An 18,165-nucleotide genomic window follows, 5' to 3' on the forward strand; every position below is an offset into this window, starting at 1 on the left:
AATAGGTGTAATTATTGTATTTTATTTTATTTTGTGTGATGCTTTTGTTTTTAATTAATTATGTATTTTTAACAATGTTACTCTTTTTACGCTTATTAAGTATTGAAGAAAATTGTGTCAATCAGCCCAGTTGGATGGATCTTAGCCACAAGAAATTATACAACTTTAACATAGGGACACTATAGAGTGAAACTTTTTAAGAGGGTGTTTGGATTATGGGGAAAAAGTTTCCAGGCAAACAATTCTAGGGTCTATAGTAGGTTTGCAATTTTCCTAAAATACTAGTAAACTATTCAATTTTTGAAAAATCATTTCATGGAAAATAGGTGTGTTCTTCAACGATTCTCATTCCCTTTTATTATTTTCTAAAGCGAGCAAAACGAGAGAAAGAGAATGTTTCACTCCCAAAATTTGTTCCATATATCAATGACCATTTCCATTCGAGATTCTAAAATAAAAAAATGAGCCCACAATCAGAAATTCTTGTTAATTCTTGTTAAGCAAATCTTCATCTGCTCACTCTCTCAGCAATGAATAAGTTTCAGTTTGTCATAAGCACACATTGGCTGCGGACGAATATCTTGATGCCTCAAGTGATAAGGGATCCAAACTTGTTCCTTCACCACAATGCCCACCAATAGTACCAAAGCCAGTGTCACCAATTGCCATAGTTTCCGCGCTAACACCCGCATCACCAATTGCTACAGTTTCTGCTTGTGTCACTATTGATCTTAGTCGTAGAAGACGCTCAGCTCTAGAACCAATGACTTGGCCCAGGAAAAATAGAATGGAAATAGTTAATTCGAAAATTCTAAGGCCACGCTTGGATACCTACAAGATTAAGATTTGGATTTAGTTCATATTTTGAACTGGATCAGATCGTTTAGATTTCCAAATCAGCTTCAACAGTGCAAAAAATTCCGATTTTGAAATCTGTTCTGCGAGACATTATTTGGAAATCAATATTTATGGCAACTTCCTTCACCGTCGCTGCTCCTCGACAATGCTCTGGTGTAGACACCCCATTTTGACCGAACCCTAATAGAGTCGTTAGGATAGAAACCCTGTCAAAGTAGTGTTTTAATATCCCAAATTTGTTCCCAAGCTAGGTTAGGGTCCCGTTAAAATTCCCGTAAAATTTCGTCAAGATCCGAGCATGTTTGCCTGGCGAACGAGCCAAGGCAGTGTCGTGGTGCAAGTTCAGAAGGGCGGAGGTGAAATACGTCATTTCCCATCTAAAAGAGGGCATTCTTGGGAATTTATGTTGCTTCCCTCGCAAGCAATCTTTTGTGGCCATTAGATCAGATCAGAGGGTTAGGGATCATGTATAGCTGAATGAATTTTCGCCCTGTTTTCTCCTTGGGCCACCCCTGCTAACAAAAATGAATAGTTGCAAATATACCAAAGGGGGTTGTCTCGGAAGAAATGGGGTGTATAAATTTTTCATTTTCCGCATTTAAACCCCAAATCGATTAGGGTTTGAGGAGGAGGTTTTTTAGAATTTTCGTCGAGGAGGAGCAGCTGCAGAGAGGAGGAGAGAAAGAGAGGCAAAAGGAGAGAGAGCTGGGCAGCCATCACCCCCCACCTTCGACCCATCTTCGCCTCCACCACCGGCCATCTTCTCCACCAACCCATTCCCGCCGGCCAACCCCATTTATTCCGGCCACTTCACCGGAATCTGGCTGGTTCTGACCACCCAAAACCCTTCCACCATCAAACCATCTCCCAAACCCATTTCATTTCTTCCACCCTCACCGATCAACACCATGATCTCCATCTTCTCCTTCATTTTTCCCCTTATCCTCTGCAAAAATCCAAAAAAACCGAAACCCCATCACCTCCATTAAATCCGGCAATGAGCTTTGATTCTCCGACCACCAAAATCTAAGCTCCACCATTTCAGACCTCAACCTCCACCTGTGCCATCACCACTATCTTGATCTCCCTCAGCCACCACCATTGCTACCTCCTTCTCCCTTTCACACAAGATCTTAGATCCTTTTCCACCCCAAACCCCATCAGATCCGATCGTTTTGATTGGGAAAATTTATGCAGGGAGCAAAAGCAAGAGCTACACAAAGTAGATTGGAGGGGAGAAGAAGGAAGAAAAGGGTTTACCGATCTTCTTCTTCGCTGTGTTTGAGCGGAGCTCCGGCCAAGCTCCGGTCGTGCCACCTCCGACCACCGACCCTACCACCACCTTCTTCTTCTTTAACTACCACCTCCACCACCTCCACCATCAGCCACCACCCCATCTGTAACCCTCAAACCCTATCCCCTGTTTTTGCCCCCTTTCCACCTTCGGCAAACCCATTGATTCCGGCAAGCTTGCCGGAATCCGATCAAACCCATTTCCATCCACCGAAAAAAAAAGAAAAGAGAGAAAGAGAGTAAAACAGAGAGGGAGAGAAACAGAGAAAAGAGGAGAGAGAGAGAGAGAGAGAGAGAGGGAGAGGGAGAGAGGGTTTCGGGTTTTCTTCTTGGGTCAGCTTTCCCGCCGGCCATTCTCGCTGCCTCCATCTCTTCCTTCTTCGCTTCTTAAAATCCCCAATTCTTCATCTCCTCTCCACCATCAGCCACCATCCAACCATCTTCTCAATTTTTCCCACCATCAGCTCTCTTTACTCTTCATTAGACCATAGATTCAGGGCATTTTGGGTCGGTTCTACTTGCAATCAAACTAGATCTGAATGCTATTGAAGCAGAGCTCGATTCTCTTCTCCTCAGATCTCATCTACAGCAGTATATTTTCTTTCTGGATAGTTTTGTCTGCAACTCAGGTAACACCTATCCCCATTCTGTATTGCTGAAATTTGTATGGTTATTTGCCTTGTTTATTTGAGTGTGGCATTGATTCATGAGTTTGGGTATTAATGTGATCCTTGTATGCAATCTTATTTTCTGTGATGAGCGGATGGTGGAGGGATGTATGCTTAACTGATGTAGGAAATCAGGTTATTACTCATACCCATGTCATGGGTATGCGAATCATCTGATTTCACAGGAGACCCATGTCGAGGGTTCAGCTGAATTGCTTTGTGGTTCTGAAGTTTTATTCTTTGAAATTATAATACATTGATTCATGGTTGCTTATCTTGTTTTCTGCTGTGGTGGCATTGCTTTTGGCTTTAAATTTAATTTGACTTTTGAGTGCAAGATGGCAATCTGTGGAACCCGATCCGAGAGAGGTGGGGGGACGTGCCCCCACGCGAGTCTCGGGATCATCCACGTGAAGGAGAGCTCCACCAAGGAACTCTCGAAAGAGTGCCCTTCACAGCATGAGCGGCGATGTAAAGTGAGATACCTCTCGATTCGGGGACTAGCCCGGATTCGAGACGCACCTTAAACAAAGAAAGAGTCGCCATCCAGGGAAGTAGGCCCTGGATCCCATGCTGTGCTCTGTCGCAACAGATAACCAGAGATATAAAAGGTCCGTGCCTGATGATGAATGGGGAAGGGGTTAGGCGCCCCCAATTCGCCCAAGTGCAAGCACCTGGTCTCTTATGCCATTTATTATTAACTTCGAAGAGTTTTGGGAGAAAATCATGCGAAATGGGAACAAATATCCCCGAGATAACGTCTAGCTAATCATGCATGACCCGGAGATGGGCAAAGAAAGTGAACATCCAAATCCTAACTCATCGCATCTAATCCTAACTCATCACATCTAAGAAAGCAATAAACAATCGCATGCATAGCTACAGCTAAGCAGATAATGACATATATAATGAGATAAGGAAAGCAAATATCTAAGTCTAGACAGATAATCAAGCTAAGACGAATGGATAAACGCTATAGCTAAGCAATCAAAGCAGTAAAGTAAACACACTAGCATGCGAGCCTATGCAAGAGATAAGACTAAGAAGATGGCAATCGACCGCACGCTAGAAGAACAAACAAACTAGAATGCATGAGAAATCTAAAATAAGCACACAGCAAGCTAAAAGGTGTAAGAAAAGAAAGAAATCGGAAAATCAACGGCGTATGAGAACCAAAAAATGCCAGGGGAAAGAAGATGGAACACACGATAGGCTCAGAGGGCGATTCAAAAGGAATCAAGCCCAACGGTCCTAATCTGCTGAAGATCGAACAAGTCTCGCGATCGTCATGACCTATCGTTGGGCTCAGCGAGGACAATCCCTGTAAAGGGGCCGCGCTACGTCATCGCCCGTCCCAAAACCCGATAAAACGTCAGAAAACCGATGAAAACCGAAAAATCAAGATGAAAACCGAAAATGGAATGAAAAGAGGGCTCCGAGTGACCTGGCAATCACCATCCTTGCCCATTTTTGCTTTTGTTTTAAAGTGCTTGAAAATATTTATTAAAAAGGTTTGACTGAACTTGGGTGGACCCAAGCTACCTACGTACCCTGCGGAGAGGGATCAAGCCAACGTAGTTCGGATGAAAAGGTGAGAAATATTTGTAAAATGGTGATGTAAAAAAAGGTGAGAAGGGTGATGTAAAAAATGGTGAAAGGGTGCAAAAATGATGTGTGAAAATAGTGTAAAAAGAAAGGGTGACTGGACTCAGGATGCGAGCTGCACGCCTGAGCTGCCTACGTACCCCTCAGCTAGGGATCAAGCCATCCGTAGTTCGGACCAGATTTTCCTAACTACACTCTAATGACTCGAGATTTTTGAGATTTTTGATTTTTCAGATGTTTTTGATTTTTTCGACACAAGAGGACAGAATCCTATCATCACAAGGGGAGGACAGACTCCTGATATCCTGCAAAGGTTGGACAGCATCCTATGCTTTGCGGGGGAATGAACAGAATCACGACTCTGCAAGGGTTGGACAGCATCCTATACCTTGCAGGAGCGGACAAAATCACATGACTTGATGAGGGGATGGACGGAATCCTAACCCCTATGATGATAGGACAGACTTCTGAAAGACTGAAGGACTGACTCCTATGCTGAAGACTGACTCTGAAAGATGGAAGGACAGACTCCTAAACACTCTACGACAGACTCTAAAAAGGAAGAAATCCCTTAACCTGCGAAGACTCTAAGGCAGGAAGGGAAGGGGTTGGCTCAAGAAGCATTCCGTCATAGCCTTAAATGCTAGCGAAACTCTAAACTCTAATGACACTCTAGTGATGGAAAGATGCTCAAAGAATTCTAAACGAAACCCAAGCCTAGAGGGGGGAGAAGGAAAAGGAAAAGGTGCGGGCTCCGAGTAGCCTCACCATAGCCTTTGAATGCTGAAAGAGTGAGTGCAATGCATTTATCGAGATAAAGCATATCAATTCAGAAAAATCATTGGCAGAAAAAGGCTTTCTTGTCATAAAATAAAATTGCCATAAAAGGGAGCCCACTGCCCAAAGGAATGCTCAGCCAAGATCAGGCCTTTAAGTTTTCCTTAAAAGTAAACTGAAACAAAGGCCAACAGGAAGGTCATGCTCATTATTCTATTTTTCTTCCCTAACCAAGGCATAGTATGCCCCAAGCCCTAGATAACCCATCCTGCATTGTAACAGACCAATATGGGCAAGCGTCTTAGTAGATGAACACGAAGATCTCATACATGATTCCCTCATCAAGCCTAAACATCTAAAAACTGCTCCCATTCGAAATCACTTGATGTGAAGAAAATATTTAAACCCATTTTCATGGATTAGACACTTTCCAATCAACTCTCATTCACAACATGCTTTTACTAGACATGAAGAGACGAACCACCACCTCTCTATTTTGAAGCTTAAAGCTGCCAACAATCTGGTCAGGAACTCAATTAACAGACAAGCTACTATATATTCAGGAAAACTTAATTCTAGCACAGGATTATGATAAGTCACTACAATTCTTGACCACACAAAATATCAAATGGCATTCGAATAAGATTATCATAAACCATAAAAAAAAAAAAACTAACCCTGAGTGAAATCTCAACCGCACACCATCAAATGATCAGCAAAGAGAGTTCACTTCTCTTTTGCTCCTCCTTCAGCAACGGATATGGGGTCCAAGAACCAGAGATTGGATTTGGGGGGTTGGTTTTAGGGTTTCAGAGGGCAATGAATAGGGAGATAATAAGATGGGTTTTAAATGGGATAGAAGTAACAGCAGAGGAGGTTGGTTCGGATGGAGGTGAAGACGTAGGGATGGGGGTTTGGAGAAGATGAAGTGGCCGAGATGGGGGTTTTTTTTTTTAAGGGAGGTAATAGTGAAGATAATGGGTTTTGGGGTGGCAGAGGAGGTGAAATAGGCTTGCCGGAGAAGAAGGTAGGTTCGGTAGTTATGGGTTTGCAGATTTGGGGTGGAGGTTGGGCGATGGCCGGCTGTGGACCCCGATCCAAGAGAGAGGCGGGGAACGGGCCCCACACTAAGTCTCAGGATCATCCACGTGAATGGAGAGCTCTACCAAGGAACTCTCGAAAGAAGAATGCCTCTCACAGCATGAGTGGCGATATAAAAGGTGAGATACCTCTCGATTCGGGGACTAGCCCAGATTCGAGGCGTACCTTAAACAAAGAAGAGTCGCCATCCAAGGAAAAAGGCAAATGGGCCTTGGATCCCATACTATGCTCTGTTGCAACGGATAACCAGAGATATAAAATAAGGTTCGTGCCTGGTTACGAATTCGGAAGGTCTAAAGAGCACCTCATCCGCCCAAGTGCAAACACCTGGTCTCTTATGCCATTTACTTAATAATTTTGAAGAGCTTTGGGCGAAAATCATATGAAATGGGAATAAATATCTCCGAGAAAACGTCTATCTAATCATGCATGTCTCGGAGATGAAATCAAAGGTACACAAGATAAAATAAAAGAAACATGTGTCACCTAAGCATAGCTAGGTTATAAGTGACATGCCTAATGGGTGTCTAAGTTCTGATGAACAAACACATGCACGACACACCAAAAAAGTATAAGGTCTGCGCAATAAAGTAAGAAAACACTGCAAAACATAGAAAAATGACTCGATACCATACGACCCTAAGACTCTAATCTATACCTAGGCCCGAGTCTTTAGATAATCCGATGTTCATCCAAAGAAGCCTACGTATCCCCGCCTCCACGAGAATCAAGGCAACGTAGTTCTTCGCACCTATTCTAAGCTATGATGCCTAAGACATCTAAACCTCTATACTAGACTCGATCTAAAAGACCAGACTAATTCTTAAAGTTTCTTGTGTGATTATTTAAATTCCAATGGATTGTAGATTTTAGGACACCCTATATGCCCTAACTAAATGCAGGTTAGCCCTAAGCCAATGCAGGTGGTTCCTATAATCTATGTGTAGCTAGACTGTATATCCTAAGAAAACAGTAGGATCTATCGCATCTTAGACCTAGTCATCAATTGGCGATGTGGATCGCCAACTGACCGGACGGAGGCGTAAAACTCCTAGCTAGGACTCACTCCTAACTCTAACACAAACAAATAAAACACACAACAAACAAACAACGAACGAGGGAGCAACTCCCGACTCAAAAACTCTCTAACTAGGACAACCTCCTAACTCTAGAGGAAGATCTTTTCGAAAAAACAATATTTTGAAAGATTTTTGTAATTTTGAAAGATTTAAAATGTTTATTTTTAAAGGTTTGGCTGGACTTGGGATATGGATCCCAAGCTGCACTACGTACCTCGTGGGAGAGGATCAAGCCAACGTAGTTCGAAACAGATTTCCTAACTACTCCTAATGACTCAAGATTTTTGAGATTTTTTGGTTTTTTAGATGTTTTTGTTGTTTTTAAGTATTTTTGACTCAAAGGGGACAAATCCTATCATCATAAGGGGAAGACAGACTCCTGATATCCCGCAAAGGTTGGACAGCATCCTATGCTTTGCGGAGGGAAATGAACAGAATAACAACTCTGCAAGGGTTGGACAACATCCTATACCTTACAAGAGCGGATAAAAACATGATACGATGAGAGGTAGAATAGAATCCTAACCCCTATGATGATAGAATTTGATTCCTGAACAAGAGGATTGACTCTCTAGACTAAGGACGGATTCCTGTGCTAGTGGACTGATCAAACTAAGATAAAGCTCAACAAGTAATAAGGAAAGACTTTGTGCATATTTGGCAAAGGTAAAACATCCAGCCGGGCCGGACAGCTACCTAGCCCTAGGGTGCAACAAATGTGCAACCCAATACCCATAAGGTAAGGGGTATGATGCCAAGCCGAGCAAGGTGTTCTTCCAAAAACCAGGAGACGCACAAAGATGAGGATGCTAATGAGACAAAGCATGTCTCCTAAAAGAAAGGGAGGACAATTATGACAAATGAGACAAAGCCTGTCTCCAAAGGGGTTGAATTTTATCACATGAGACATAGCCCGTCTCCCTAAATTGAGGCTCTAAATGACAATGTTTAACGGTATCCCAAAAGACTGGGCAAGTCTAAAAAAAAAAAGAGAGGAGTGCTAATTGGACTAAGCGAGTCCCCTAAAGATGGGCTTGGGCTAGCGCCTTCATCGCCCTGGCGATGAATGGAAAGATCTAATGACTTGAGGCTATCTTTAAAAAGACAAAAGGAAGAAGGATACTACACGGACCAAGCAGGTCTCTCTAAAAGATGGGCTTGGGCTAGCACCTTCATCGCCCTTTCAACGAGAGGGAATTCTAATATCAAAGAATTTTAACAAAATCTATAAGACTGTGTTAGTCTATCAAAAAGAGAAGAAAAAGCTACCAGATAATCGCAAATTTTATTCTAAGAATAAATCAAGTGTTAAGCAAAGAAGAATATACAATCTAATGGCAATCATAAAATGATAAATAACATTAATTAGTCCAGACCAGCCGCTGGATAGCCTAATAAAGTAAAAAACAATATCAAAACACTTCAAAACCAACCACAAACCCCAATACGGGGACTCCAATGAAATCAGATGATGCCAAAGTAATCATCTGATATCATATACACATGATAATATTTCTAATCCCGCCTTGAGATCAGACAGTACTCATGTCGATAATATCGAACAGAGTAGTCATCTGATCTCCTTCTTCCTATTAACAATTTATTTAAATAAATAGGAAATGAGTGTAATAAGCTTTGAGATAATCTCACCTGAACAATCCATTTATTTACCGTCTTCAAAACCTAACTCAAAGCTTAGTATAAAAGACAAATAATAAATTTTTAACAAATCATACAAATATTTTTAAGGATATTTCCAATTTATACAAAATTTAATACATAACAGGGCATCAACTTGTGCAGAAAATGTGCTTAAACCAGTGTCTAAACAGAAGACAGAAATGTGTAGAAACTGTGCATAAACCAGTGTCTAAACAGAGGACAAAAATGTGCAGAAAATGTGCGTAAAATGAATTGAACCAGTGTCAAGACAATAGAGAAATGTGCAAAAAAAATGGGCTGAGTTAATACCAACACAGTGCAGAAAATGAAATGATCATGTGCCAAAACAGTGTGGAAAATGTGCTGATCATATGCCAAAACAGTGTGGAAAATGAAATGATCGTGTGCCAAAACAGTGTAGAAAATGATGGACAGCAGTTTCACTGAGATGGGCATATTAAAAGATGAAAGGAAATGAAATCTACATGATCAATTATAAGTGTTATAAAGTGAAGGAAATAATGGACACATATATAAAACAAGGTAATATCCAAATAACTAAGCAAAATCAACAATTAATATCTTATTCCCTCTCAGATCAAAATCTATCATACAAATGTCCCTGCCATCTGACAAGACATAACTCTCTACTATGTATACATAAATCCTAAATTTCTGCTAATCATTTGCTATGCAATACGTTCTTTACATATGAATCACAAGATTCTAGATACTTCGATCTAAAAAAAAAATGATATAGTCATGACCATGAACAATCATTGACAACTTTGCCCTCTTTTACAAATAATATTAAAACAAAATTTCCCATAAAATTAACATGACACAATGTCAGGTACTAATAAGAAACAAACTAGATCAAGTATACATATATCTCTATTTTTTTTTTTAACTTTTTCATCATAAGGAATATTTAATTGAAGCATAAAGGCTATTGCCTAAAAAAAAATGAACCATGTTTTTGTCCACTATCCAAAATGATCATGAACCCGTCAAAACTAATCAGCCATAACAGTTCTTTTTTTTTTTAGAATTTTCTCTAAAATTTTGTGAGATGAAACATCAATCGACTTTGAATATATACTTCTAACAATAGTTGAATTATTTATGGATAAGTACATTAGGGCTGACCGTACTATTCTAAAACATAGATTTTAATCATTAATAAATTGCAATTGGATAATATGATAATACAGGGCAGTAAGCTCATTTGTAAATGGATATTTGTCCAAGATGTTTCTATGGTTAATTTTAAAGATAAAAATACCGAGTGTTAAGAGCATTAAGAAGAATTTGATATAGAAAGGGGCATCACACTAGAGAATATTACCTATATAAAAAATAATAATAATAATAAAATCATGATCTATAGTACAATAATCTTAAAACAAAAATACCGGAATAAATGCTCACTTCTATTTGACATTTAAAACCACCTCTAGAACTCTTAGGATATTCTTAGAAATGAGGTATTGTACATAATGTCGAAGATCTACTATTATAACTATCCCAGAAAATATATAAGAATATTCATTTTACTAAAACAGATTATAAGTAAAAAGTCTAAAATGATTTTCTCTTAGCCTTACAACTCAAATGATTCTTAATGGATTAGTAATAAACTAGCCTAAACCATTTCTTTATGTAAGATAAATATCATCCAAAAATTATCATGAAACGAATGCTGGCTATACAAAGAAAATGAATGGGGTACAAACAGTCAGAGAAACACTAAATTAGTAACCTTGTATGTACAATACTCTCAAATAATAATACAGTATATAATAGAAATAAAAAAATAAAAATTAAAACACTTGATTCACTAACGGCTTAAACAATTCATTGAACTAAACTGACTAAGACTTAAGCCTAAAACACACAACAGCCCTAACAAATATGTTCTAAAATTCAGACAAAACAAAAAAACAAAACAAAAATCTAATAAACAGGGCATCTCTATCAAATATAACTCAATACTATATCTTCAGGCCTGTATGAGAAAATCAAAGGCTTTAACTTCTCGAAAATAAAAATTAAACTTGTTTACAAGAATAAAATCAGACCACTATTTTCATCAATTGACAGCATTATTTGAAATTATTCCTTCATTTACTCACAATCAATCTTTTAAAATATATTCTTTATGAAAGATTCTCAAATAAATAAATGAAAATACCTGATAATGCTGTCAATTGATTATAACAAACGATTAGCCACCTCTGAATTTCCTTGAATTTTTCACAAAGTCTCGCAGCCGAAAATCTATCAGAGAAGACAATGAATAGCCAGATCTAAACTCTCTCTCTAAGATTTTTCTCAGATTCTCTCTCTCTAAATGGGGAAAACGAAGATTCTCTCTTTTCTTTTCTTTTTACAGATCTACGGTTTGTAATTACAGATCTAATTTTTTTTTGAAAATGAGAAATCAATGAATTTAAAACAAAGATCAATCAAAGAAGAAGATCAGAAACTTAAAGTTTCAAAATGAAGTAAGAGAAAGAAAAAATCTGCAAGGAGAATACAAGGAGAATAGAGAAAGGAACTAAAGGATAGGTTTCTGAAGGTGATCGATCGGAGATCTGACTAATTGACCGAAGAAGGAGGAGAATGAGAGCTAGGATTTGAAATTGTGCAGATCAACCGGAGATCGGAATATGAACAGAATATTGCCGGATTTTTAGCCGGAGATAATAGGAGAAAAAGATCGGATCTGCCGGGGAATGGAGATCATGGAAGAAAAAGAAAAAGAAGAGGAATTGATCGGTTGAAGCCTGGCCGGAGTCCGACCGATGATCGACCGGGGAAGACGAAAGTAGGCTAAGAAAAAGAGGGTTTGGATTTTTTTTTTTTTTTTTTTGAGAAAAGGTTTTCTCTCTCGCTCGTTGGCTGTAAATGAAAGGAGGGTGAAAGATATGGTATGAACTACTCGGAGAAGAAGATCGGGGTTAGCCGGAGCATGAGCCGGAGAAGATCGGAGAAGAAAGGGGTTTCGGCGAATTTGGGGATCTCTCCTCTTTCTCTTGCGAAAAATTTTTTTTTTTCTTAAAAGCTGGTGAATTTCCATTTTTATAGAAAATTTGGGAAATGATATTGGCACTACCACTGATAAGCGCACAAATGTGCGACCCTGACCGGATGATTCACCCCCTTACAGTTTGATAACTGCACTAACTCCGCTTGTCTTTTTTCGAATTTTGTCGTCGGATCTTTCTGGAATTTTGCAGGGATTTTTCTGGGGTCTTAAGGCTTCTAAATATGTGTTCATGGGCATTTGAAGCATTAGGTTGACCTAGATTTTCATTAAAAAGTAAGGATTTTGGGATAAAAATCAAAACCTAGTGGGCCACCCCTTGATTGTACTACATATATTCTCTTAACCCGTTTGTTGGACAAACGCGCTCGGCTCTTCCTGAAACTTTGCAGGGGCTTAGCTGGGATCCTAAGCTAGCTTGGGGTGCAATTTGGGGTTCTATCTCGTTTATTTGATGAGGCTTTGCTCAAACAAGAAGGGATTAGGGCACGATCAAAATGGGGTGTCTACAGATGCCCCTCTTTGGTAGAGCGTGCTTGTCGCGCGAATGTCAAAGCTGAACTGACAACACATTTTGACTGGCCCAAGATTAAAGAGTTTAAAATTTTTTGATTTTTGAAAATGATATCCACAAAATACATGGTGAAATAGCCTTTCACCAGACTATGACTCTGCAAATGCTGGTGAGATAACCTCTCTCCAACTCTTAACTCAGTACATATTGACGAGATAGCCTCTCTTGCAAAACATTAAATGACAGATTTGATTGTAAATGATCTTGAAATTAGGAGAGAAAATGGATTTGAATGCCGTGTAGAAACGGACTTGAATGCCGTGTGAAAACGGACTTTAAATGCCATGTGAAAATGGACTTGGAAGACTTTGGATGCCGTGTGAAAACGGACTTTGAATGCTATGCGAAAATGTACTTGAATGCCATGTGAAAATGGACTTCAAATGACTTTGAATGCCGTGTGAAAACGGACTTTGAATGCCATGTGAAAATGGACTTGGAAACTGGAATGCCGTGTGAAAACGGACTTTGAATGCCATGTGAAAATGGACTTGGAAACTGGAATGCCGTGTGAAAACGGACTTGAATACCTTGAATGCAGTGTGAAAACGGACTTAGAATGCCATGTGAAAATGGACTTGGAATGCCATGTGAGAATGGACTTGAATACCTTGAATGCCGTGTGAAAACGGACTTGAACACCTTGAATGCCGTGTGAAAACGGACTTGGAATGCCATGTGAGAATGGACTTGAATACCTTGAATGCCGTGTGAAAACGGACTTGGAATGCCATGTGAAAATGGACTTAAATGCTTTGAAATAAAATCTTTCAAATGGTGAGAGAAATGACCAAACTCCAAATCGCGGAGCCATTGGCAAAAATATCTTTTAAAATCTTTCAAATGGTGAAAGAAAATGACCAAACTCCAAATCGCGGAGCCATTGGCGAAAACAACTTTTAAAATCTTTAAAATGGTGAAAGAAAATGACCAAACTCCAAATCGTGGAGCCATTTGCGAAAACAGCTTTTAAAATCTTTCAAATGGTGAAAGAAATGACCAAACTCCAAATCGCGGAGCCATTGGCGAACATATATTTTTTAAATGAAAGGAAAATTCATTGAAACGATTGAAGAAATGACCAACTTTGATCGATTTCACAAGGTGAATAAGTCATTCTTTGCTAAGAATGATTGAAAATGCATGATCTTCGCCGAAGATAAAACTCAAGGAACTTGAAAAAAATTTCAGGTATTGACCCTTTTAGAATGAGTGAAAAACATTTTGCTGAGGATTTGACGATTGCAGGAGCAAATTCTAGACTCCGCTAGGGAAATTTTTTTTTTGAAAACTTGACTTTAAAAGAAAACAATTTGAATGAAGAGACTAGCTCAAAGATTGTACTCAAGCTTCTCTGGTTTTCATTTGCTGAGAATAGCTATCCTAGTTATCATCACGCTTGATATCTTTTATGAAGTAAGTCATAAAAGATGCCCCTAGTATGAAATACTTCCATGACAGATTCATAAGAGAGCAAATCACAGGAAATGGTTAAAATTTTTCATTTCATTGAATATCTGAGGTTACAAAGCTTTCAGGTTTACAACAGGCTGTATCTGCCCGACAATTGCCTTTCAATTCTGACGATCTCTGCCATTTCATATGTGCTTGAAAGCCTGCCATATGGACTTGAGAATCAATCATATTCTGAACTTCACTCTGCTGCGCATCACCCTTGAGGGGATACAAATTCATCATTTTTTTTATCACCCCAGCCTTGGGAGGAATATTAACCACACAGGACTCTGGAATTTGACCTTGACTCGACATAGAAAAAGACTTGGACAACCAGCAAATGAGAACTTCGACGGGCACAATGACTTAAACTCTAAGAGAGACTGAATCTGCTTCTTAGTCTGATAAGTATTTTTTTAAAATGGTACAGTCTACCACTCTTAAAATCTTTTGAAAACCGTATTTAAAGGTGTTTCATTCCTTTTTCCGGTATTTCCATCCTGGTTATTATTCCCTTGGATTGCTTAGTCTTAACCCCCTTAGCCTTGAGAGTGTCAGAAGAATTTCTGTCGGTGCTTACTCAGACTTTGAAGTAGTGCCGCCGAAGAAATGAAAGTCTTGCTGGCTTTCAGAGGTTCTGTCATTTATGAAGTCACTGCCATGACCAAATTGCTTTTTCAGGTTTTCGATTTGGCGGACCGCATGCCTTAATTTTTGCCTAAGCCGCCCTTTCAGGTTTTCAGCTTAGCGGGCAAATGACCCTAACTTTTGCCTAGACCGCCCTTGCGGGTTTTCAGTCTAGCGGGTCTAAGACTCCATTATATTTTTTTTTTATTTTCTTTCTGTTTCTCTACAAACCTGGGCCTAAGTACACCAGAAGGACTTTTAGGTAGGCTTGGGTTCAATCAAGTTAACATTTGGTAAGTTTTCATGTATTTGACCGAATCTGGCCTTTCAGACTGCCTACGTATCCCCAAAGAAATGAGAATCAGGTCCGCGTAGTTCGCCCATTTGGATTTCAAAAATTGTTTGTTTTGTTTCTTTCTTTTTTTTGAAGATTTGAAAGTCTTGAAGGATTTGACCGAACCCGAATTGATCAGGCTACCTACGTACCCTGTAAAGAGGGATCAGGTCATGACGTAGTTCAGGTTCAATATCTTTTATGACGCAAGTCATAAAAGATGCCCCTGGTTTAAGTTTATCAAAGAAAGAATGTTTTTATTTTTAGGCTCAAAGTGTTTGCAAATGATTTTTGACTTTGAGGTTGTTGGCTTTTAAGCTCTGATCGATCAAAGACGACCTCCTGGTGTATTTAAGCATAATACTTCTTTAGTTGGTCCAGGTTTGTAGGTTCTGTTAATTTTTCTCCATTTTCATTAAGGAGTCTTACGGCTTTTCCAGGCAGAACTTCATCAACAATGTAAGGACCAGACCAATTTGGTCTGAACTTCCCTCTGGGATCAAACACCGGTGCCCGGTAAGACTTCAAGACGAGATCTCCTGGCTTCAACTCTCGGACCTTGACTTTCTTATTGAAGGCTCTTTCGATTCTTCTTTGATACCCCTGGATATGATACAAGGCTCTCAGCCTTTTTTCATCAATCATCTGCAATTCCTGATGTCTAGCTCTTGCCCACTCAGACTCTGACAGATTCGCTTCCATCATAACTCTTAGAGACGAGATTCTCACTTCAACAGGGAGGACTGCTTCCATTCCATACACTAGAGAGTATGGAGTTACACCTGTAGAGGATCTGATCGATGCCCTGTAAGCCCATAAAGCAAAAGGAAGCTTGTTCGACCAGTCCTTATAAGTCTCGGTCATCTTACTGATTATGACCTTGATATTCTTATTCGCTGCTTCTACAGCCCCGTTGGTCTGCGGTCTGTAAGGAGATGACTTGTGATGCTTGATTTTAAACTCTTCGCACAGGTGCACTACTTCTTTCTTGAAATGAGATCCATTATCAGAAATCAGTTCATGAGGTACTCCATATCTGCAGATGATATTCGCACGAATGAACTTTGCAACTGTATTGGAAGTTATGGAAGCATATGAAGCAGCTTCTATCCATTTTGTGAAATAGTCAATGGCCACCAAGATGTACTCGTGTCCACTTGACGATTTGGGATAGACTTTGCCAATGATGTCAATTCCCCATACTGAGAATGGCCATGGCGAGGTCATAGAATGCAGCTCCGACGGAGGCACATGAATAAGATTCGCATAGACTTGGCATTTATGACATTTCTTCACGAATGCGAAACAATCTGTTTCCATTGAGGGCCAATAGAAACCAAGTCTAAGGATTTTCCTTGACAGCATCTTACCATTCATGTGAGGACCACAAACACCTTCATGTGTTTGCTCTATGAGCTCTGCAGCCTGATCTTCATCAACACACAGAAGCTGAATACCGTCAAATGACCTTCTGTACAACTCTTCACCACAAATGATGAAGTTGGCAGCGAACTTCTGAAGAGTTTTCCTCTCTTTGCTGGAAGCTTCAGGCGGATGCCCCTTGCCTGAAATGAAATTTCTGATATCTGTATACCATGGCTTTCCATCTGGACACCTGGCAGATATTTCAATGGCATTCACATGTGCTGGAGCCCATTGCAATCTTACAGCTAAAGGTTGAACCTCCATTGTCGCAGAAATGTCCAACATTGATGCCAGAGTGGCTAGAGCATCAGCAAAGTGATTCCTTGTCCTTGACAGATGAGTGAAGGTGACATTCCTGAACTTTTTGACCAGAGATTCGAGATAAGTATGATATGAGATCAACCTCGCCTCTTTTGTCTTCCAATCCCCATTTATTTGACAAATGATCAGGATTGAATCTCCGAATACGTCGATGTCTTGAATTCGCAAAGCCAAAGCTGCTTCAAGTCCTGCGATGCATGCTTCATATTCTGCCATGTTATTGGTGCACTCAAATTGCAACTTGATGGATAACGGAATGTACTCCTTCTTTGGAGATACCAAAACTGCCCCTATTCCTTGACCATGATTATTGACAGCTCCGTCAAAGTACATAAGCCACTTGGAACTCGGAGTTTCTTCTTCAATGTCCATAATCTCTTCATCAGGAAAATCAGCCTTCAGAAAAGCATTCTCTTCAATAGGAGCATCAGCCAGCTGTTCAGCAATGACCCGTCCCTTAATTGATTTCTGAGTGACATAAGTGATGTCAAACTCAGACAACAATAGCAACCATCTGGCTGTTCTTCCAGTAAGAGCAGGTTTTTCGAACAAATATTTCAACGGATCCATCCGTGAGAGCAAAAATATCTTGTTCGACAGAAGATAATGTCTAAGCCTTTGAGTCGCCCAGACCAATGCTAAACACGTCTTTTCCAAGACAGTGTACTTGATTTCATATTCCAACATTTTCTTACTGATGTAGTAAATGGGCTTTTCTTTCTTAGACCCTGCCTCCTGCTGAGCAAGCATACAACCCATTGCTGTATCCGTGATGGACAAATACATCAACAACGGTTGACCAGGAATGACCGGGGATAAGACAGGAGGCAAAGACAAACATTGCTTGACTTTTTCAAATGCTTCCTGACATTCTTCATTCCATTTCTTGGAAGAATTCTTTTTCAATAACTTGAAGATGGGTTCACATGTCATAGTTAAATGAGATATGAATCTCCTCAAGTATTGCACTTTGCCAAGGAATCCACGAATCTGCTTTTCTGTCTTTGGTGGTTGCATTTCTTGGATAGCCTTGATCTTCTGAGGGTCTACTTCGATTCCTCTTTCACTGACCATGAATCCAAGCAACTTCCCTGACGTGACCCCAAATACACATTTATTAGGGTTCAAGCGAAGCTGAAACTTTCGGATTCGCTCGAAGAACTTTCTCAAAGCGATTGTATGCTCTGGCCGAGTCCTGCCTTTGACAATCATGTCATCTACATAGACCTCGACTTCTTTGTGAATCATGTCATGAAGAAGAGTAGTCGCAGCTCTCTGATAGGTGGCACCAGCATTCTTGAGACCAAATGGCATCACTCTGTAGCAATACGTCCCCC

Source organism: Tasmannia lanceolata, unplaced genomic scaffold (assembly GCF_043159265.1).
Source record: "Tasmannia lanceolata isolate RefF3 unplaced genomic scaffold, GAP_Taslan_0.1 ptg000013l, whole genome shotgun sequence".
NCBI classification, from domain to species: domain Eukaryota; kingdom Viridiplantae; phylum Streptophyta; class Magnoliopsida; order Canellales; family Winteraceae; genus Tasmannia; species Tasmannia lanceolata.